General features: G+C 37.8%; 1 long non-coding RNA gene and 1 other non-coding gene across 3 annotated transcripts in view; both read right to left on the reverse strand.

Annotated features, from left to right (window-relative positions):
- LOC143650154 (uncharacterized) overlaps window positions 1–24,023 on the reverse strand; it is a 57,859-nt gene that overhangs the window by 33,264 nt on the left and 572 nt on the right. For both annotated transcript variants that reach the window (XR_013159400.1, XR_013159401.1), the window contains exon 2: window positions 22,398–22,491. This is a non-coding gene — a long non-coding RNA (uncharacterized LOC143650154). The remainder of the gene's footprint in view (window positions 1–22,397; window positions 22,492–24,023) is intronic.
- On the reverse strand, window positions 4,902–4,972 carry TRNAH-AUG (transfer RNA histidin (anticodon AUG)). The gene has a single exon. It is a non-coding gene; the product is annotated as a tRNA-His (tRNA).

Below are 24,023 nucleotides of genomic sequence, written 5' to 3' on the forward strand. Positions count from 1 at the left end.
ATGTAATTAGAGGTGATCTAATTATTGAGTATGCATAGATTGAGTACATACTTAGTCACAGAAGATGTGTAAGAAAATGGTGGGATGAAGTAGAGGGGACTTGTAGGTTAAAGTCTAAGCTACTGTGCATGTCAGGTAGGCCCATTGTGGTGAGAGCCAGTATTTATTATCAAGATTACTTTGGACTTGGGTGGGTTAGTTCTGGGCTGACCCAAGACCCTTCATTAATAAACATTAGGGGATGTCTTAGTGGTTACAAGACTCTAAAGTTGAAAAACTAGATAACTAGGTTCAAATGAAGGTTAGTCACAAGGTTGTTACAATTACAGGGGCAGAAGATAAGGGCTATACAATCGTTATCAGAGATCAAGTCAGCTGGATTATAATTTAGAGATTTCAGGAATTTCCCTCTGTCTACTCCAATATACCAGAAAGCAAAAAGGAATATCTATCTAATGATTCAGTAATCAAAATCATCTCTTAAATCCTGATTTCTCAGTTATAAAATAATCATCCCTTAAATCCTGATTTCTCAGTTATAAAATCTCTTAAGAATGTACATGAAAAATCCTCAACAAACTGAATCTAGCAATATATAAAATGAATTATACCCTTTGACTAAGTGGAATTTATCTCTGAATACAAGGTTGGTTCAACATCTGAAAATCAATTAATATAATACACTATATCAATAGAATAAAAAACAAAACTACATTATCACCTCAATAATCACAGAAAAAGCACTTGACAAGATTTAACAGCCTTTCATGAGTAAAATATTCAAATAACTAGGAACAGAAGGAAATATGTTCAACTTGATAAAAGGTATCTAGAGAAAACCCACAACTAACATCACACTTAATGGTAAAAAACAAACAAACAAAAAACCCAGATGCATTCCACCTAAGCTAAGAACCAAAACAAGGATATGCTCTTATCCCTTCTAGTCAACATTATACTGGAAAGTCTAACCAGGGTAGTTAGGCAAGAAAATAAGATAGAAGATGTTTCCTCATTGCTAAAGCAAATACCATGCAACGGGTTGGCTTAACCCTTGTCAGAAAATACAAGGCTGTGCTTTAGAAGTGCTTTTGCAAAAACTAAATACTCATCACAAGCCTACTGCCTGCCTCCTTGTTTATTGCCGTAGCAGAGGCAATTAAGCTCACTGATGGCCTCAGTGGGCATCAGTCTAGCCCTAGTTCTCACTCACTGCTTTCATGCTTTTTCAAGGTTTATTGTTTCAAAACAATAAGAAATATTTGCATTTCACATATCAAATTTATTCATGCGCTTCCCATGTAATTGCCAAGAACCACTCCAACCTAAGTAAATTTAGTTACCTATCCCTCCTAAAAAGAGTGAATAATATGACTTTTAAACAGCTCTTCAAACTCTCAACATTGCCTGTCTTGACATATTCCTTTGGCCAAGGCTGGTATATTACTTTTTGATGGTTCATATCTTTAAAATAATCAGAGTACACTTTGTGTTGTGTGGCTATAACTTTTTAACATTCTGCCTCTTAACAAGAGCATGCCACCTTGTAAAGGTTAGAGAATTCATAATCACTAATAATAGATGTGCCTTTGGGTTGTTCAAAATTTGTCATACTATGAAAGCAAATGGGTTTTACAACTTCCTCAGGAACCTTAATAAAAAATGGAAAATTAAATTAAAGACTTTTTAGAGATAATTCCACATCAGAAAGAAACATATCATTTTTTATAATTGAAGCACATACTAAAATTAATACTTTTGAAGATAAAATGCCTAGCCATCAATTATGCAAAACAAACAGCTCTTACTGATTTTCCCATTATTAGTATTATAAGGACAGTTCATAATCTGAGTTCATCAATCCAGAAGGATTTATTCAAATATACTGATCCACCCCCACAGAATGGAAAAGATATTGGTTATATCAAACTCTAAAGCAGTGCTTTGGACTTTGGTTTTCCGAAGATGGCCACTTGGTGGCTCCCAAGTACATATCCAGACCTTTACTGCAAAAATTTAGGTGGGGAAATTGTACCCGAGAGGCTTAAAAGTTAACTGAAACCTCCCTGATCTATAAGAATCAAAATCCAGGAAAAATATAAAAATAGGACAAGGTTCAGAATCCCACTTCATAAATCACTTGAACATTTTGAAAAGATTCACTCAATTGTCTAAATGAGAAAGATGTAAATATGTATCACTAATAGTCTACAGTTTTCCTGGTTGGAATAAAAGCTTCCTTTTGCTAAAAGGACAATGCTTTAACTTATATTTAAAAAGCCTGGGATTTTGTTTTTCCAACCTGGAGGATACTTTCTCTGGTGATGGAAGCACTCACTTTAGAAGTGAAAAATACTTAAGGAATTATGTAAGAACCTTCAAATAAAACAGAAACTTCATTTCCATGTTAGCCCTAAAGTTCTAGAAAGGTAAAACAAACTAAAGATATTTTTAAATCAAAACTTACTGTGTAGCTTGTTACTATAAGCTATTACTTCAAGCCAATGTTCAGAGGCTTATACTGCATCAAGAAGAAGATACTAAAACCTTCATGGTCAACCTGAGTCCTCCCGCAGCTGAGTTTGACCATGACAGAAGACTGAGGGATTATGAGGGAAACTGGACAGTTCTGGCTTAAGTGAGGTGTAGATGCTAAGGGAAGGATATCAGCAACTAATTCCCAAGATGAGCATACTACTTAACCCACTGCTGAAATCACAAGGTTTCTTGAAAAATCAGTGATAACTGAAATTGTCTTCCCTAATAAGAATACAGTCTGCTTAGGTACAAGTGATCCCTTGATCATTTTCAGCCAGTCAACTACCCAAGGACAAAACAGAAAGCTTCATAGTTCCACTGACTGAGATTTTTTTCCTTGGTAAACTCTGCCTTCCCCCTTTGGTGATTAATGACATATTTCTCAAATGTCAGCTGTGCTTTAAACTAAACCAAATGTCTCTGAGATATTCTTTGGCAATGATGATGGGAATGTCCAAGATACAGAATAAAAGCAGAGAGATTAGTCTGTAAGAGAATTAATGTTTGGAACTTGCAGAGTTTGTGGTACCTGTAGGGCCCTCAGGAGAAGATGCCTTCACAATTAATTAAAAAGAAAGATGGAGGCTGCAGCAGAAATTAGTAGTATGGAATATTTTGTACTATATTACCCAAGAGTGCACAAGACAAAAAAGATTAATCACTACCAAACCATCTACACCCATCTGAGGGTTGCATGAGGAGCAGGACTCGTTAAAAAAGGCTGAGTAGAACTATCAGAGAGGAAGAAGAAAAACCGGTCCACAAGGACATCCATTATGAGGAGACTTCCCTGGAGAAGGAACTGAATCATGATATAAAATGATAAAGAGAAGCCAAACACTTTATTTTATCAAACCTAAAGTGTCATTGAGTCTAAGACAATCTGATATCAAGAATATTGAAGATCGTGTGTCTAAGAATTGATAATATATACAAGAATGTGGGCTGAAAATAAAGCATTGGATCTGGAAGTTAGGATGTCATTGGTGATCCTACTTAAGGAAATTCATTTCACTATATCAGTAAATACAGAACTAGATCGCTGGAAGTTCAGGCAAATGGGAGGAATGGAAGTAAGGATGTTATGCAGACCGTTATTTCCAGAAGTTTGCAGTGATGGGAAGATGTGATGAATTTTGAGAAGAGACAGGATTTAAAGCAAGGTAATTTTTTTATATATATATACTTTTTTTGGTATGCTGTTTGACAGGGTGTTCTAGTTTGCTAGCTGCCGGAATGCAACACACCAGAGACAGATTAGCTTTTAATAAAAGGGGATTTATTTTGTTAGTTCTTCAGAGGAAGAACTGAGGCCTTGGAAAAGGTATAGCACGCTCCTTGGGGACTGGGGAGAGCCTGGCTGCCACCACATGGAGGGGTTGAACATGTGCCCCGGAAATGGCAAAGAGCCCAGGGGGGGCCCTGATGCCTGGAGAGCGTGGAGCCAAGAAAAAGGTGGTCTCCTCAATGTTCCCTGAGGTTGATTTGGAAAGAGGCGGACCACTGCATAGGCCCTTGGAAAGGGTGGGACTGCCACTTTCTAAAGGTGAAGGATAAACAACTTTCAGACTTTGAAATCCCATGGTACTTACCGTGCAGGTTTTACATCTGTGTTCCTTCCAGTTACTCCCTATGGAAATGAAAATCTGTATCCTGTGAATATCCTTCTTTGCATATTGACACCAGACAACTTGTTTTGATATTCACAGGTGCACAGCCAGAAGAGAATTTTTTGCACCTTAATATTGTTTAAGGTGATGCATGTAGTTGCCAAGTTGACAAGGGGTGGACATGTGATAGATTCAATTGTCAACTTGTCCAGGTGAAGGCACCTAGTTCTGTTGCTGTGGACATGAGCCAATGGTACGTGAACCTCATCATCTGTTGCTCATTACATCTGCAGTTGGCTAGGAGGTGTGCCTGCTGCAATGAATGATGTTTGACTTAATCGGCTAGTGTTTAAATGAGAGAGCGCAATGTTGCACAGCCTAAGCAGCTCAGCATTCCTCATCTCAGCACTCGCAGCTCAGCCCAGGCCTTTGGAGATGCAGAAGGAAGTCACCCCAGGGAAAGTTGTTGGAACCCAGAGGCCTGGAGAGAAGGCTAGCAGAGATCACCCTGTACCTTACCACGTAAGAAAGAACCTCAGTTGAAAGTTAGCTGCCTTTCCTCTGAAGAATTAACAAAATAAATCCCCTTTTATTAAAAGCCAGTCTGTCTCTGGTGTGTTGCTTTCCAGCAGCTAGCAAACTAGAACACAGGGTCACATTTCATTATTTTTCCATATGAGTATCATGTTATTACAGCACCATTTGTTGAGTTTCTGTTTGCTTGTTTTTTTGTTTGTTTGTGTTTTGGGGAAGTACATAGACCAGGAATTGAACCTGGGTCTCCCGCATCATAGGTGGGAATTCTACCACTGAACTATCCTTGCACCCCCTAAAGGAAGGTACTTTTTGAATGAGGAAGAGTTGAACTTATTTGATGACAAAGGAGAAGCAGCTGGTGGAGTAGTAGAGACTAAAGGTGCATATGAGGTGATGTAGAATAAATTAACAGAGGAGGGGCACAAGCTATGGAGTCAGTCAAGATCAAGTTCGAATAGTAACCTTCTACCTATTATATAACACAGAACATCACACTTAAACCTTATGAGCCCTTGGTCTCTTCATTTGTGAAAGTGGGATAATCTTATCCCTATCTCTTACACTTATTGTTTGTATTAAGTGAAATTATCTGCATAAAGTGCTTGGCAAAGTGGCCAAGACATATTAAATATTCAATGAATGAGATCTATTACTGAGAGGGCACAGTTGATTAGCCAAGTCCAGGTGAAAAAGGAGGGCTCAAGCTCACAGGTGGAGAAAAGTAAAGGGAGAGTGTTCCTTCTCTGGTGATTCTAATCTTCTCCAATACTCCTTCTTTCAAAAGATGAAGCCTAATTCCCCTCCTACTGTGTGCTTAGTGATGTGCCTCTAACAGAATGTAGTAAAAGTGATAATGTGCACCTTATGAAAGTTTATAAGAACTATTGCATCTTCTTCCATATCCCCTCCACCCCTTCTTTCTTTCTCTCTCTCTCTCTCCCTCCCTCTCTCTCTCTCTGTCTCTCTTATCAGTCATAGGGGTGCCAGCTCAAATTTCATGAGAACATTCAAACAGCCCTATGGAGATACCCTGCGGTGAGGAACTGAGTCCTCCTGCTGAAAGCCCTTCATCTTGGAAGTTGATCTTCTAGCCCTAGTCCAGGTTTCAAACATCTGCAGCCACAACTGGTATCTTGACTGCAACCTCACAAAAGACTCTGAGCCAGAACCACCTAGCTAAGCTACTTCCAAATTCCTGACTAGAGAAACTGAGACAAAATAAAAATATAACTCTTCCTCTTTCTCCGCCGGCGACGCTTCCACCATCATGTAGCCCTCCTCTTCCCCCTTCTCTGCCGGTGCTCCCGCTGCCATCTAGCCCTCCTCTTCCTCTTTCTCCGCCAGCGGCGCTCCCACCACCATCTTGCCCTTCTCTTTCCCCTTCTGCTCCAGCGGCGCTCCATCCGCCATCTTATCCTTCCCTTTCTCCTCCTACACCAGCAGCTCTCCAACCACCACCGTGCCCCCTTCCGCCTTCACCGGCTCCTCCGCCACCGTCCTCGACAGCCTTGCCATCCTCACCTTTCCTCCTCCAGAACAGCTACTAGGGGAGTAGAAACGATACAGAACAGCTCCCGGAGCCACGACAGAGATAAAAAAGACAGCGTACCCCATCCTGGAACGGCTGACTGGCTGGGAGAACCGACTCCGGTGAGATCGCCGAGGGGCACGGGCTTCCCCGGGTGGGGCGGCAAGCGGTCGGAGTCCCTCCCCTCCTCCTTCCCGGACCAGCTGGCAGAACTGGGCAGGCAGTCCCCTCAAGCCACGGCGGCTGGAGCCCCCACCACGCGCGGCCCCCCGAACCAACTGAGAGAATTGGATCAGAAATCCCCAGGCCGCGGAGAACGGTGACCGGGGGTGTCCCTTCCAAACACGTGACTCCCCGGTCCGGCTGGGAATGGTGCACTCTCCCGGGCCGCGGCGGCTGGCACCCTCCCGCCACGCTTGGAGCCCCGGGCCGAATAGGAAATTCGGAGGGGCACTCTCACGGGCTGCGGCGGCCGGCGACCCTCCCCACGTTTGGACCCCCGGGCCGGCTGGCACTCTTCCAAGCCACTTCGGCCGGCGAACCTCCCCCATGGCGAGAGTTTTCCAAAGTTAAAGGACCCACAGCACCTGTTACTGGTGGGACCCGCAGACAAATGTGTGCCACGAGCGCCACCTACTGGGCAGGATAAGAAAAACAGAACCCAGAGATTTCACAGAAAAATTTTTCAACCTGTTGGGTCCAACACCCAGGGAAATCTGACTAAATGCCCAGACGCCAGCAGAAGATAACGGATCACGCTCAGAAAATTGAAAATATGGCCCAGTCAAAGGAACAAACCAATAGTTCAAATGAGATACAGGAGCTGAGACAACTAATGCTGAATATACGAACAGAAATGGAAAACCTCTTCAAAAACGAAATTGATAAATTGAGGGAGGACATGAAGAAGACATGGGCTGAACAAAAAGAAGAAATAGAAAAACTGAAAAAACAAATCACAGAACTTATGGAAGTGAAGGACAAGTAGAAAAGATGGAAAAAACAATGGATACCTACAATGATAGATTTAAAGAGACAGTAGATAGAATTAGTGATTTGGAGGATGGAACATCTGAATTCCAAAAAGAAACAGAAACTATCTGGAAAAGAATGGAAAAATTTGAACAGGGTATCAGGGAACTCAAGGACAATATGAACCGCACAAATATACATGTTGTGGGTGTCCCAGAAGGAGAAGAGAAGGGAAAAGGAGGAGAAAAACTAATGGAAGAAATTATCACTGAAAATTTCCCAACTTTTATAAAAGACCTAAAATTACAGATCCAAGAAGTGCAGCGCACCCCAAAGAGATTAGACCCAAATAGGCGTTCTCCAAGACACTTACTAGTTAGAATGTCAGAGGTCAAAGAGAAAGAGAGGATCTTGAAAGCAGCAAGAGAAAAACAATCTATCACATACAAGGGAAACCCAATAAGACTATGTGTAGATTTCTCAGCAGAAACCATGGAAGCTAGAAGACAGTGGGATGATATATTTAAATTACTAAAAGAGAAAAACTGCCAACCAAGACTCCTATATCCAGCAAAATTGTCCTTCAAAAATGAGGGAGAAATTAAAACATTCTCAGACAAAAAGTCACTGAGAGAATTTGTGACCAAGAGACCAGTTCTGCAAGAAATACTAAAGGGAGCACTAGAGTCAGATACGAAAAGACAGAAGAGAGAGGTATGGAGAAGAGTGTAGAAAGAAGGAAAGTCAGATATGCCATATATAATACAAAAGGCAAAATGCTAGAGGAAAATATTATCCAAACAGTAATAACACTAAATGTTAATGGACTGAATTCCCCAATCAAAAGACATAGACTGGCAGAATGGATTAAAAAACAGGATCCTTCTATATGCTGTCTACAGGAAACACATCTTAGACCCAAAGATAAACATAGGTTGAAAGTGAAAGGTTGGGAAAAGATATTTCATGCAAATAACAACCAGAAAAGAGCGGGAGTGGCTATACTAATATCCAACAAATTAGACTTCAAATGTAAAACAGTTCAAAGAGACAAAGAAGGATACTCTCTACTAATCAAAGGAACAATTAAACAAGAAGACATAGCAATCATAAATATTTACACACCGAATCAGAATGCCCAAAATACGTGAGGAATACACTGCAATTACTGAAAAGGGAAATAGACACATCTACCATAGTACTTGGAGACTTCAATTCCCCACTCTCATCAATGGACAGAACATCTAGACAGAGGATCAATAAAGAAATAGAGAATCTGAATATTACTATAAATGAGCTAGACTTAACAGACATTTATAGGACATTACATCCCACAACAGCAGGATACACCTTTTTCTCAAGTGCTCATGGATCATTCTCAAAGATAGACCATATGCTGGGTCACAAAGCAAGTCTTAACAAATTTAAAAAGATTGAAATCATACACAACACTTTCTCGGATCATAAAGGAATGAAGTTGGAAATCAATAATAGGCGGAGTGCCTATCCACCTGGGACAGAACACACTTATCCACCTGGGACAGAACAGTCTCTTCAATAAATGGTGCCTAGAGAACTGGATATCCATATGCAAAAGAATGAAAGAAGACCCATATCTCACACCCTATACAAAAGTTAACTCAAAATGGATCAAAGATCTAAACATTAAGTCTAAGACCATAAAACAGTTAGAGGAAAATGTAGGGAGATATCTAATGAAACTTACAATTGGAGGCAGTCTTAGGGACCTTAAACCTAAAGCAAGAGCACTGAAGAAGGAAATAAATAAATGGGAGTTCCTCAAAATTAAACACTTTTGTGCATCAAAGAACTTCATCAAGAAAGTAGAAAGACAGCCTACACAATGGGAGACAATATTTGGAAATGACATATCAGATAAAGGTCTAGTATCCAGAATTTATAAAGACATTGTTCAACTCAACAACAAAAAGACAGCCAACCCAATTACAAAATGGGAAAAAGACTTGAACAGACACCTATCAGAAGAGGAAATACAAATGGCCAAAAGGCACATGAAGAGATGCTCAATGTCCCTGGCCATTAGAGAAATGCAAATCAAAACCACAATGAGATATCATCTCACACCCACCCGAATGGCCATTATCAACAAAACAGAAAATGACAAGTGCTGGAGAGGATGCGGAGAAAGAGCCACACTTATCCACTGTTGGTGGGAATGTCAAATGGTGCAACCACTGTGGAAGGCAGTTTGGCGGTTCCTCAAAAAGCTGAATATAGAATTGCCATACGACCCAGCAATACCATTGCTAGGTATCTACTCAAAGGACTTAAGGGCAAAGACACAAACGGACATTTGCACACCAATGTTTATAGCAGCGTTATTTGCAATTGCAAAGAGATGGAAACAGCCAAAATGTCCATCAACAGAAGAGTGGCTAAACAAAATGTGGTATATACATACGATGGAATATTATGCAGCTTTAAGACAGGATAAACTTATGAAGCATGTAATAACATGGATGGACCTAGAGAACATTATGCTGAGTGAGTCTAGCCAAAAACTAAAAGACAAATACTGTATGGTCCCACTGATGTGAACCGACATTCGAGAATAAACTTGGAATATGTCATTGGTAACAGAGTCCAGCAGGAGTTAGAAACAGGGTAAGATAATGGGTAATTGGAGCTGAAGGGATACAGACTGTGCAGCAGGACTAGATACAAAAACTCTAAAATGGACAGCACAATAATACCTAATTGTAAAGTAATCATGTTAAAACACTGAATGAAGCTGCATCTGAGCTATAGGTTTTTTTTGTTGTTGTTGTTGTTGTTGTTGTTTTTTGTTTGTTTTTGTCTGTCTGGTTGGTTTTTTTTGTTTTTTTTTTGTTTTTACTATTATTATTACTTTTATTTTTTTCTCTATATTAACATTCTATATCTTTTTCTATTGTGTTGCTAGTTCTTCTATACCGATGCAAATGTACTAAGAAATGATGATCATGCATCTATGTGATGATGTTAAGAATTACTGATTGCATATATAGAATGGTATGATTTCTAAATGTTGGGTTAATTTCTTTTTTTCCATTAATTAATATAAATAAATAAATAAATAAATAAAAATATATTTTGCTATTTTAAGCTGCTAAATATTGGGATAACTTGTTACATTGCAATAGGTAACTTATACACTCTCTCTGAGACAGAAATCAGAGAATAACAGATAAAGGCATACGTGGTATGGAAAGGAGAGAAGGTAGAACAACGCCTAATGGTCTCTATTTTTCTGGAAAATTAAATTATCTGCTGACAGTGAGGAAGATGGGGAAGAAAACTTGAGATCAGCAAAGGATTGGAATCACCATGTAGAAAAAAGAAGGGATTTGACTAGGAACACAAACAAGCTTGATGGTTTTCTTTTGAGACTACCTTCTTTTATGCCAAACCCAACCCAGAAATCACAGTTGCTATTGGAACTAGATCAGACTCCACATAATGAACCTTGGTCTCAAGTGTGAAATTCAGAGGCAAGGCAGCCTGTCTGAGCTAGCCCCAGAGACTGCCTGTGTGGGCAAACTGCTGATGAGTGAGTTCAGGGCCACGGGTGGCTCAGGCTCATTTTGGAAAAGTACTCCCTGCTGTCAAAAATGATTTGCAATAACTATATACAGTTGAACACATTATTTATGAAAGGGCATAGCATCTCAGAGGGAAGTGTTAGACAAATCAACAAGCTTTATGTATTCTGCAACAGGAATACTGCAGTAAGAAGAAAACTCACAGTCTTACAAATGTCTCTTGCTTGCATTATTGTTTCATCTTTGGTCCAATTCCCTCACAGCTCACACTCTCCCTCACAGCTTGCACTCTCCCTCACTGCCCTCTGTTAGCAGGCAGTTACAGGAATTCTCCTGATTTGGCCAGTCATCTGTCTTTATCTCAGAACTAGGTGGAGCTCCAGCACATAAAAATGGACAAGCCAGGATTATCCCTCTTAAAGTTACACCACCTATTTATAGCCCTGGTTTCTCTAAACCCTACAGACTCGTTAGGAATTCTTTGTAGAATAACAAATCCTGCTCCTCTTGGGAGATTAACTTCCTCTATACGTTGATTCTGTTTGCAAATTGGGGAACTTTACACAATAGGTTTCATTCCTTCATTCACTCACTCACTCAGTTATTTAATTATTTAGCAACCCCTTACTGAGTCAATAATGGGAAAAGCATGTACTAAATGTTGGGAATAAAAACATTTTTTTTACCTCGTTATCTTACTACCACCATAAAAGTATGGTCTTAAAAGTAGTAGAAAACTGTCCCACACATAATAAGCACTCAGTATTTGTTAGATGAACTCTTGCCTACCATGGGCATCATAGTCTAATAAGGGAAGGAGACATGTAAACAAATAATTTAAATAAAATTGTTTTATTATAACAGTATAGGAATCTATCAAATACTATATAAGACCATAGCTACTTGGAAATTATGCAAGGTTTGACAAAGAAGGTAATATTTGGTTGGTTCTGAAAGGATGAATTGGAGTTTACCAAAAAAGAAAATAAGAAAGGTTTTTGCAGATAGTTCAAAACTACTCACAGGTCTTATTTCTAGCAGGATTCCTTTGTCACTTCAGTCTAATCTTTACTTGCTAATATAAACATTTATCGATATTTTGCTAGATTTCAAGTCTCTTGAGTTTATATTTACTTTTAAGTTGGCTGAGTCAAATGCAAAACAGCTCTACAAAAGTGATTATTTTTGACAGAGAATGGATGAAACTAATTAAAGAAAAAATAGGGTATGTTCTAGGTTTCTTCCTGAGAGAACTGTGTAATTTTTTTGTAATTTCTAAAGCACATAGAAAATATTCTTACATAAACTCATTCTTCTTGTTACCTCTAAACTTTCTCCCTGATACATGACTAAGAAACCAGAAAACACAACCCTGTTGCATGACATACCAATGTTTGCTCTTATTTTCTTAACTTGAAAGAGTTCAGTGGACAATCAGATATTGTATCCACTAAACCAAGGACTTGGAATGGCCAAATACAGTGATCTAATTTGTCATTATCAATTCGTCAGTGATTAAATATTGGCCAAATGTAATTTGTTATTATCAGTTCATCAGTGATTAAATATACTGAGAAAATTCTTAATTGCATGATAGCATAGAAAATCACATTACATCAGGGAGTAGAATTTGGTAAACTAACAAACTCCTTCAAATTGGAATTTAGAAATAACTCTTATCTGCAGCAAGGAACATGGATCAATACTGACATTTACTAAAACATTTTAATGTGTAACCTCAAGCATTTTCTTCCAAGAATGTACTGAAATTTAAATACCTTCAGAAAACTAAAAATTAAAAGTTTAAGCTACTGGCCTAACAAGATCTGCCACTATTAGTAATGCTAACTAAGTACCTTTCCAAAAGGAACATCTAAAAGTTGTATTTCTCATAAATAAGAAAAATGGTTCTAGAAGGAAAAACTAAAATGGAAGAAAGAATGATGAGGAATGAAATTGTGAACATGTGAGTAAAACTAAACAAATATTGACTCATAGAACTGTGAAGTAATGTCTAAGCTGAATGTTTTGAATAGAACTAAAATAGGAAAAAAATATATAAGATGTGGTAGCAATCAAACCTCAAAGTTAGCTAAGGTATTATTCAGGAGAAAAGTAAAGATACGGAATAATTTTAGACCTTGAGTATGCAATTTAAAATTTTAAGAGTAATCACTCAGAGAAGAGAAATTGAGAGTATATCTTCCAAATGGTAATAGAGCAAAATATGGTACAAAAAGACTCATTCCAAAATAAGTCAAGAAAGGAGAATAACAACATTTAAAACACACACAACCAAAGGTACCACACTAATGCAAAATGTTAATCGGGAAAATTGTGTGTATAAGAGGGAGGTTTATGGGAACTCTGTACTTTCTGCATAATTTTTCTGTAAGCCTACAACTGCGCTAATTATAGACATACACACCACAAAGATCATAGAAAGAATTCTAAACATATCAATAATTATGATAAATGTAAGTGGACAAAATGCTACAGTTGAAAGGCAGAGATTGTCAAATGGGAGTAGGGGAATCCAAGTACATACTGTTTATAAGCAAAAACCACAAAATATGAAAGGAATAAAAAAAAGAAGATACTGGTCTAACAAGATCTGCCACTATTAGTAATGCTAATTAAGTACCTTGTCTAACCTGTTCTATTAAGCCTGTAAGCTACTTTGATAATCTTAAAGGAAACAAGAAGGGATGAAATAAGAAAGATGGGCAATAGAAAAAGCAAGGAACCAAATATTTTCCCAGTTTAATCAAGAATTTTTAATTCTTTCATGTTTTTGCTCAGCCTTATAATCAAATTCTTGTTTTCACAAAGTTGCAACCTTATTTGTACTTAAGAGAGGTTGGTGGGTATTTTTATACATAGCTGTGGAGTTTTAAACCGTATATCAGCTATTTAACCAGTAAAGCTATGCAACATTTCTGAGTCAATCCTTTAATAATAAAATGTTACTAGCCACTTAGCCAACTAGTGTCAAAACCAGAATTTAGAATTCTTTCCTGCCCAGCTGTCTCACAAACAATTGCTTTTATTCAATTTTCTGGATAAATTAGGATTCTGTTTAATGTGATTCTTAAAGAACTGTACAGTCATCCTATACCAATCAATATCCACACAGAGCAGCATTTCCCATACTCTCAATAATAAGCTTTTCATACCAAAGGGTTCTATGATCAAAGAGGTTTGGGAAACTCAGGACTAAATAAAGTACAATAAGTATCTTTACTACAAGCATTCTCAGATTCATTCATATGGTAATGGACAATGGGAATCTCCAAGAGAAAATATAGAATATAGTGTTTTACAGCTCATTTTTATGGAAAAAAAAATTAGAAGCCAGTTTTGAGGACCAAACAGTGGGACCGATGTTCCACAGATCATACTTTGGGAAATATTGCTGTTGAAGCATAATTATTATTTTGAACATCCCAAATTTTTGTGGTGCAGAGGACACTGTAAGTAGGAAACTTCAAGGGAGCTTACAGGGAAGGAACAGCATATTAGTAATGATAGATTTTCCCTTCCAACAACCATCCACTGAGGCAACACTGTGGGCAAAGGTGTTCACAATGTCTCTTTCAATGTGGTAAGGGTCTGAATTCCATGAGTGCACTGTATATGGGACGGGGAAAGACCTCTCAGGAAGGAATATCAAATCTTTTAAACAATTCATCTCCACATCACAACAAAATAACTTGCTGTCCATGTTAGCTACCAGCATCCCACAGGGACCTCTCACAACTACTAATCATAAGCCCTTGGCAATAAAGATTTTTTTTTCTTTAGGTGAAATTCATATAATATAAAATTAACCATTTTAAAGTGAACACTTCAGTGGCATTTAGTTCATTCACTATACTGTGCAACCATTATCTCTATTTAGTTCCAAAACATTTTCCTCATCCCAAAACAAAACCCAACACACATTAAGCAATCATTTCCCACAGTCTCCCTCCTCCCAGCCCCTGGCAACTACCTATCCGCTTTCTATTTCTACGGATTTCCGTATTCTGGGCATTTTATATAATTGGAATCATACAAGGTGTGATCTTTGGTGTCTGGCTTCTTTCACTTGCATGTTTTCAAGGTTCAACCACATTGTGGCTTGTGTCAGTACTTCGTTCCTTTTTATGGCTGAACCATATTTCATTGTATGCATATACCACAATTTGTTTATCATTTCATCCATTGATGGCTGTTTGGGTAGTCTTCTTTGGGCTATTGTGAATAGTGCTGCTATGAACATTTTTGTGCAAGTATTTGTTTGAGTATGTATTTTCAATCCTTTGGGGTATACGCCTAGGAGTGGAATTTCTGGGTCCTGGAAAAACGTTTGCCACTACAATTTTGTGGCATCCCAAAGTAAATGAAATACTTCATATGACGTAGCTAGCTTAGACACAGGTTTTGAAGAATTTGAAAAAGATAAATATAAAGTGTGCTACTCTCAGGAAGCTCAGAGAACGATTTACTGAAGCAAATTTCCTCTTTACACACAAAATGTACCTATTCCTCCCATAAATAACTTCATTTTTAGTCAGCTATTTGAATCTCTGATACTCAGCTAGATAGAATCTCTATTGTTTTCTCAACCAATAAGAATTTAATAAAGATAATAAGTAGAGGTGCCTTTTGGGAACTGTATTATTGGGATGTGTTGTATTCATGTGAAAGTAGAGAATACTGAAGGAAAAAAAAGTTGACACCAGTGCTAGATCAGCTACTCTAGAAAGATTCTGAAACACAGTTCATTATAGTACTTCATCTGAGTATATGTCTCTGAGAAGAGTTAATTATTGATTAAATACTGTTGACTATGCTGAAAACATGAAATCTAAACATATTAATTAAGCAGAGAACTCAAGCATAGGTTTTAGCTTTCAATAAATGTTTCTTAATACTTAAACTGGGCCTCATTCCAAAGCCATTCTTCTTATGGGAACATGAGGAAAACTCTTGGCTCTCATCTAATTATTATACATGATTTTAAGAATTTACTGAGTTCAAATTTCTTTCTAGAAAAAAAAAGAATAAAGACTCTAACCAAGTGTCCTGGTCAGGTTCATGTGTCAACTTGGCCAAGTGGTGGTACCTGTTTGTCTGGTTGGGCAAGTGCTGGCCTGTCTGTTGCGATGAGGACATTTCATAGAATTAAATCATGATCATGTCAGCTGCATCCACAGCTGATTCCATTTTTTTTTTTTTTTTTTATTAAGAGAGAGGGAGGAAGGGAAGGAAAGACAGAGAGAAGGAAGGAAGGATGGAAGGAAGGAAGAAAGGGAAACATCTTTAAACATTTTCTTGTTTTATTGTATTTTGTTTGTTTGTTTGTTTTTTACATGGGCTGGGGCCAGGAATCGAACCGAGGTCCTCCGGCATGGCAGGCAAGCACTTTGCCCGCTGAGCCACCGCGGCCCGCCTGATTCCATTTGTAATCAGCAAAAGGGGAGTGTCTTCTGCAATGAGTGATGCTTAATCTGATCAATGGAAGCCTTTTAAGGAGGATCAGAAGAGACAGGCTCTTTCTGCTTCAGTTGACAAACCTCTCCTGTGGAGTGTGTCCAGACTGTCCATTGGAATCGTCGGCTTCACAGCCTGCCCTACGGATTTTGGACTCTGCGTTCCCACAGTCACATGAGACACTTTTATAAATTTTATATTTGCAAGTGTTCCCTGTTGATTCTGTTTCTCTAGAGAACCCTAACTGATACACCAAGGGAAATACTGGGATTTTTATTTAACTAAACCTACATTCTAGTTTAAGATTCATTATTTATACTACTGCTATTATTGGTAGTTGATACATGCAGTAAAATTTTCTTTTACAGTTCATTTTCATCTGAACTAAAGGTGTTGCAAATAACACAAACATATAAACTGAGAAAATGAATATATTAACTATGATGCAGTTTGTCAGACTTTAACATTAACAGTACAAAATCTTGGGATTAGCACATATCAATTTGATGTAGCTGTGATAAATGGCAAAGAGATGCTTCCTGAATTTTTGTATTGGCAGGACCTTCAGGAAGTGACTATTAAAGTTGGCAGTGGGATATATAGCAGGTCATTTTCCTAGAACATATGCATGGCCTTCTCCTAAACTTCTCTAGTCTGGGCAAATATTCTGGTTCTTGCATGCACTGACATTTTAAAAGGCAAAGAGGGAACATACTGAGACCTGGTGAGATACTGCAACTGCAGGTTTCTTAGAATGAGACTGTATTCTTCCATAGACTGATGGTAACTTCATCTGGTCTATTATCTGGTTGATGTGCTGGGAGGCAGATCTACTTGGGAAATGTACTTGTCCCACCTATTTTCTCTTTGAGTAATTTATTTAGTCCTTACCCTCTGTCCTTCTGAGGTTAGATCTCTAGATATTGACCTAAAATTCCATATGTATGCATTTTTCCTCATTTTAATAAATTTATAAGTTATACGTATTTTAAACAATAAAAGTAAAACAAGAATATATGCTCAAAAATTCAAAACCTGCAAAAGAATGCAGAATTTAAAAATGAAAGCTTTTGTTCAATTCGTTTCCCCACTCCCCAACTCCAATTGTATTTCCCTTCCCATAGGTAAACACTTGATGTAACAGTTTGGCATATACTTTTCCAAAGTGTATAAATATAGATATGGATATTAATACAGAAATAGAGAAATCAGAGAAGACTATTTAGTAGGCACCAAATAATAAGTTATATTGAAACTACTTTTTGCACTTACTTGCAAAACAGGAATACAAATTATCTGTGAAACATCTGAGAAATGGTTGCCTACTGGAATTTTTATGTATTCTTTATTCCCCAGAACATTTCTGATTTCATATGTTCTGTCATGTTTCCCCGCTATATGACAGACCAAAAGCTACAAGGAGATGTGAACAGAAATGAGGCAGTTGGGGAAAGAGGGAAGGGGAAGTGACCCTAAGACCCATAACAAGACATTCTTTTTGGCCCACAGGTACCTAGCCCTGACTCAGGTCCACACAGGAAAAGAACAACTGAAAGGTGCAGCTAGTCAGTCTCTCATTAGCATAACCAAAAGGGGAGGGGCCCCTACAAATCTTTATAATGCAGGGATTTCAATTTCAGAGTACTTCCCTTTCCTTGGAGAATACCTGCTTTCACCCCCTCCCATTGTGTACATTCCTATGCGTTAATTTTTTGGCTGTACACACTAACTAGTCCTTGAATTCTTTCCTAAGACTGAGTCAAGAACCCTCAACAGCATCAGCCCCTGGTTGAAGTCTCAGTCTCACCAAGAACTCCCTGGGCTCTCTGGCATCAGAAATACAAATACAGATAATATAATTTACTCAGACTCCATATGCTAAAGCATTAGTATAACTGTTAGAATTCCCCGGGACCCTCAACATCCCCCCACTCTCATGATATAGCTAGCCATTAATATATGTCTCCACACAGCAGTTGCAGACTGCATTCCTGCGATAACCCTTTGACCCAGCTTCTGCATCCTGTGATAATTCCCTTGCCACCAAAACTACAGCAGTGTTTAAATATTGAACCCCACCAATGAAGAGTTGCTAACTCTGCAACTTCCCACGCCCACTAAAACCACACATCACACCCAAACCCTTTACCCTCCCACCCAGACCAACGCCTTATACTTCAATACTCATCTCCCTCATCGTATATATATATATATATATATGTACGTATATATGTATGTATGTATCAAAGAGTTAGGAATGTTAGAGATTCCCCCTCGCAAAGTTGGTGTTAGCTAACCAGCTGTGGTTTATGTCCCCATAACAACAACCCCCATCCATCGGCCTAAGTGACTGACTGAGCAAACCATAGCCTACGTGCCGAAACGCAACCCACCAATTCCTCCCAAGGACATCAAAGAAACCCAATGGTTCCTTATTGGCCCTTAAACCTCTCACCCATAATCTAGCCATGCTACCTCCAAAAATGCCACTTCTCCTTACCCTAATTCCTCACGAATCATAAAATAACCCAGCTATACTAACCCCTCCCCGCCCCATGTAACACAGCGTATATAATGCTGTACAACCCTCCCAGAGTTGAGATGAAGTCTATTCTTCAAATCCCCTCTGATGAGATAGCGTCTCCATAAATTTCCCACCTGCAATCATCAGTCTCCACGTCCCAGTGTGCTCCATTTTTCCTAAACATAATCTTTTAAATCTTAAATCAGGGCTAAAAGGACAAGTGCCTCTTAGTAAATCAAAGAAAGTTGGAAAAAGCCTTAAAAAAAAAAAAAAGAAAGGATTTGGGAGCCTACGTGAAGGGTATGGGAGATTTTGATTCTGGTCCAATTAATGAGCAAATATTTATTAACCATTTTTGCTGTGGGAAGCACTATTGCTAGACAGCAATTTAAGGTGTAGTCTCTACCTCCAAAGGATTTGCCATATAGTGAGAAATCAGACTAGTCAGACAGAATGCAATCAGATAATAAAGGGCTTGCACAAGAGCTTGAAGTTGACAAAGTAATAAACAATAAATTGCCTCTACAGGTTTTTACACAAAGGATAATGATACAATGAAAGCAAATTTTAAAAATGTCTTCACTCCTTTTCATCCTTTTGTGTCCATTCCATAACTAGCTCAGACTTTTATGACCTTGCCTATTCAACAAACTGGTATCCAGCACTCTGCCAACTCCCCATTTTACTCCCTCATAGGCTATCTTGCACAGACACAGCGTTGATTTTCCAAAGGTGCAGGGGAGCCCTTCTCTGCTCAAAAACCAAAGATCTCCATTGACCACCAAATGAAGTCTAAATTTCTTAGTACAAAATGCATGTCCTTCCCATAAAGTGTGCTAACCCTTCCAGTCTTGTCTCGCATTTCCTAATATGAACCTTTTGCTCTTTATGAAACTGAACTACTCTTCATTTCCCAAACTTACCCCTACATCATCCTCATGTGATTCTCACCCTCTCCTTGTCCTCCCCTGCCCCACTTCCACCATCTCTTTAGAAAAGCAGAGTCAGAGAAACCATCTAGGGAGCTGTTGCAGTAATCCTGGTGTGATGTGATGACAGCAGGGACAGGGTGGGGAATGTGAGAACAAAGAGGTCTAGATACCAAGACAGATACAAAGGGAGTATCACAGAATTTATTGGCTGATTATCAGTAGGCTTTGAAAAAGAGAGATGAGTCAAACATAACTGACTCATTTTAGTTTTTGAACAGCAAGAGATGGCAATACAGAGAATTCTTTCTCCATAACTTACTCCATATCCTTGTAATTGCTGTAGGTAATTTATTTCATACTGCCTGTATAATCTTGGACCATAAATAATTGATGATGATGTTTCCATACTTTAGATGACTAATATGTATTTATTTTAAATATACAGGCATAATAAAATACTTCGGAAGTTAGAAGTCTTTAAAACACACTCTAAAATAATTTTGTTGGATTAAATTTAATAAGAATTTTTTATTTCATTACCAGCATGACTTGGAGTATAAGGCTATGAGAAGAGCATTCTGTGAAACCTAAAGTTAGAAATTCAATGGGACCTCGGTAACAGCTAGAGCCAGGCACTTAAATATATTTTCCTATTCCCTCTCTGCTTTAGCTTTATTTTCTGTTACTTGGATCATCTTCTCCAGCTCCTGAGTCCACTCCCCTAAATGTAGCCAAGATGAGCTAAAGCATTTTTACAAGCTACAGTCTAGGTTCTGACACAAAAACTTAGACAGGCCTCTTAGACTCAAGTACAAATTCTCAGGGACAAAACTTAGAACTGGCAGGAAAATGAGAATCCTGTGTTCCCTGATCAGTGCTTCCTTATACCCAGAAGGAAAATCTATTAACAAGACAAATTACAATTTTTTGTAATTTGAAGCTTGTTTGGTAAGCTTGGAAACACACAGTTAACCCCTCATCAAGTGTCATCTACTCTACCATAAAAAGGTGTTCCAAATCAGCCCTGTTTTCTCCAGCCTCATTTCCATTACCCTGGTACAAAGTCACAATGCTCTCTTGTCAAAACCTCTGAATAGCTTCTTTTACTCGTCTCTTCACTACTGTTTTACCCCCTTAGAATCAATTTTTCACTCAGCATCCAGATTTAATCTGTTGAAATGTAACTCAGATCATATATTTGCCTAAAACACCTCAATAGCTTCTGATCTCTTAGAATATAAGTGTATATATAGAAATATATATAGATATAAATATATTTTTTTGTATATGCGCAAAAATTTTTGATGATGACACATACAATTGAAAAACTTGGAAGACAACTAGATTAACAGATAGCATTTGGAAGAAATCTGACCAATACATTTACTGTCTTTATTGTCAAATGATAATAATTATTCATCATATCCTTATAGATAAGATAGAGATTATACTTGAAAGTGGGTTATTAATGACCAGTTATGCATAGACCATCATATTTTTAAAATTGTGAGACATTTAGGAACCAGTAATAGTGAAGAACTAGGCTCTACGGTAAGATTGCTTAGCTGTTAATCTCTGCTTCAGTCATTGCTAACTACAGCCTGGAGCATGTTAATTAACCTATTGCACCTCAGTTTCCTCAACTGTAAAATGAAGATAATATTAGTACTTTTTGCATAGGGCTATTTTCAGGATTCAGTGAAAAATATATATGAGTTTAGACCAACATCTGGCATTTAATAAGTGCATAATGGATGTTAACTAATTGTAATCTCAGTAGGTAAATTTGGAGATTAAAAAAAAAACTAATCTTGCTACCTACCTCCCATTGCTGGTCAACAGGGATCAGTACACTGCAATCTACATGGAGAAGCTAAATAAATGCTTACTGGAGTAAGGAAAGATATTCAATGTTTGAGGAAAGATCAATGCTGAACTTTCAGAAAATTTTTGCAAAATGGTACTGAACAAAATCAATCACCATTAAATTAAGCCATCAGTGAGAAGCATAGGAAGAGAAAAGAAATCAAATATTTTTTTAAATTAAAGAATACATTTTAAATATTTAAAAGCAATTTGAAATGCAGAAGCACATTTTAAATGGTAATGCTCTGAAGCATTACCCAAATGCTCTGAAACATTACCCAAATGACCAAGAACATATTTCAAGTTCTGCCTTGAAGTTTGGGGATGAGAAGAGGAATGAAGGGTCCGTCCTACTTACAGATTATGTAATAATAATGTTATTGTTTATTAAGTGCTTACTATATGCCAAATGTTATATCACCGTTTTTCTTTTTTTTACTTTTTAACAACAAAATGTTCAAAACTACAGAGAAGAATAAATAGGATAATATAATGAATATCCATATACATCATCCAGTTTATCTGATAACATTTTCCATATTTTTATTTTTCTGAAATATTAAAAAAATAGACATTATTTCATCACTAAACACATCATCAGTATGCATTCCTAAAAAGTACATTTTCTACACAAGCACGATACCATTATCACACCTAACAAAAAAAGTATTAATCTAACACCCCAGTTCATTTCCAAATTTTTCCCAAATGCCTGTAAAATATCTTTTATAGCTGTTTATTTTTGGTTAAGAACATGATAACAGCACTTAGTTATTGCCCTCTTAAGTTTATTTTATGCTAGTATAGCCGCCCCAACCCTGTCTTTTTTTCTGATGACTTTTGACTTACCTAAGAAATTGACCATTTGTTCTGCAGATGTCCCATCCTCTGATTTCCTCTTCTTTCCTCTTGGTGTCGTTTTATTCTTCTATCTTTGTAGTTCCTGGAACAGGAAGACAGACTTAAGACTTGATAATACTGAGATTAAAGGTTTTTGGAAATAATAATTCATAGATGATGCTAGTGCATCATCCAGGGACCCATCATGTCAGGTTAGTTCATGTTTAATGATGACAAGATTGATCTGGGTTAAGGTCTTAGGACCAGACTTCTTCACTGTCCGGTTGCATTACTCCCTGATAATCCACAAGCAGTTTGTTGGGAGGATAATTTGGCATCATGTAAATATCCTGTTCCCTATCACCATTTAACCAAATAGTTTCAGGATCTACTGATAATCTGGCATGAATCAATTATTTCATTAGGGGCTGCAAAATGGTGACTTTCTAATTCTATCATTCATTTTAAATTATTTAGCTGGCATATTTTTGTAAGAGGGCTGCTTCCTCATCACTTGGGGCTCTTTGGTTTCCCTGGAGCAGAACTGCTAGGAGAAAGGTGGGATCAATGCTTATTTTCATAAATTATCACTCTCCAAATAGTGTAATGGTAATCACCAATTGTGGCAAATGAGGTTTTTTAACACTTGATTATTTGGCTTTCAATTTTGGAGAATGACTTTTTTTTCCCACTTTAAACATTTTATTGTGTTTTTCTCTATAATGTTATACGCATTTTTTTATTGCTAAAACAGCATACAATATGTTATATTTTCCATACAAAAGTTAAAACAACAACATACAAACACAAGCATTCTTAACACACAAACATTTCATACATGGTGTACAATCAATGGCTCACATCATCACATAGTTGTGTATTCATCACCATGATCATGTTTTAGAACATCTTCATCACTCCAGAAAAAGAAATAAAAAGAAAAAACTCATACATGCCGTACCCCTTACCCTGCCCTCTCACTGACCACCAGTATTTCCATCTACCCAATTTATTTTAACCTTTGTACCCAGGTTATTTATTTATTTTTATCCATATTTTTATTATAAACAAGGAACAGATGCACCAACATTCTTTTTTTTACATGGGCAGGCACCGGGAATCCAACCCGGGTCCTCTGGCATGGCAGGCAAGCATTTTTGCCTGCTGAGCCACCATGGCCCACTCCGTACCAACATTCTTGAAATATTCTTAACATACAAACATTCTTGACATGGTTATAATCAATGGCTCACAATATTATCACATAGTTGTGTATTCATCATCATAATCATTTTTTTTTAACGTTTGCATCTTTTTGGAAAATGATATTTATATGCTTGATGTCTTCAATCAATTGCAGTACTTGTTCTTTTTCGATGTCCAAACTGTCTAAAGTTTGGCCAGAAGGAGAAAGAACGTCATCTTTCTTAGCGTACATCCTCACTTTCTGGCACAATATACTCCAAGTGCTTTTTACTCGTTCCCAGCTCCTGACCTGGCATCAGCCATTTCTCCAAGGAGCCCTGATACTTCTTAGGAGGGAGTGGTATTTAGAGATCAAACTCTGGGCGCCAAGTACAGTCATTGCTTCTAGGCCATGTTAGTATTCCTATTTTCAATTCAAAGTTAACAACA

Source organism: Tamandua tetradactyla, chromosome 1 (assembly GCF_023851605.1).
Source record: "Tamandua tetradactyla isolate mTamTet1 chromosome 1, mTamTet1.pri, whole genome shotgun sequence".
In the NCBI taxonomy this organism is placed as follows: Eukaryota; Metazoa; Chordata; class Mammalia; order Pilosa; family Myrmecophagidae; genus Tamandua; species Tamandua tetradactyla.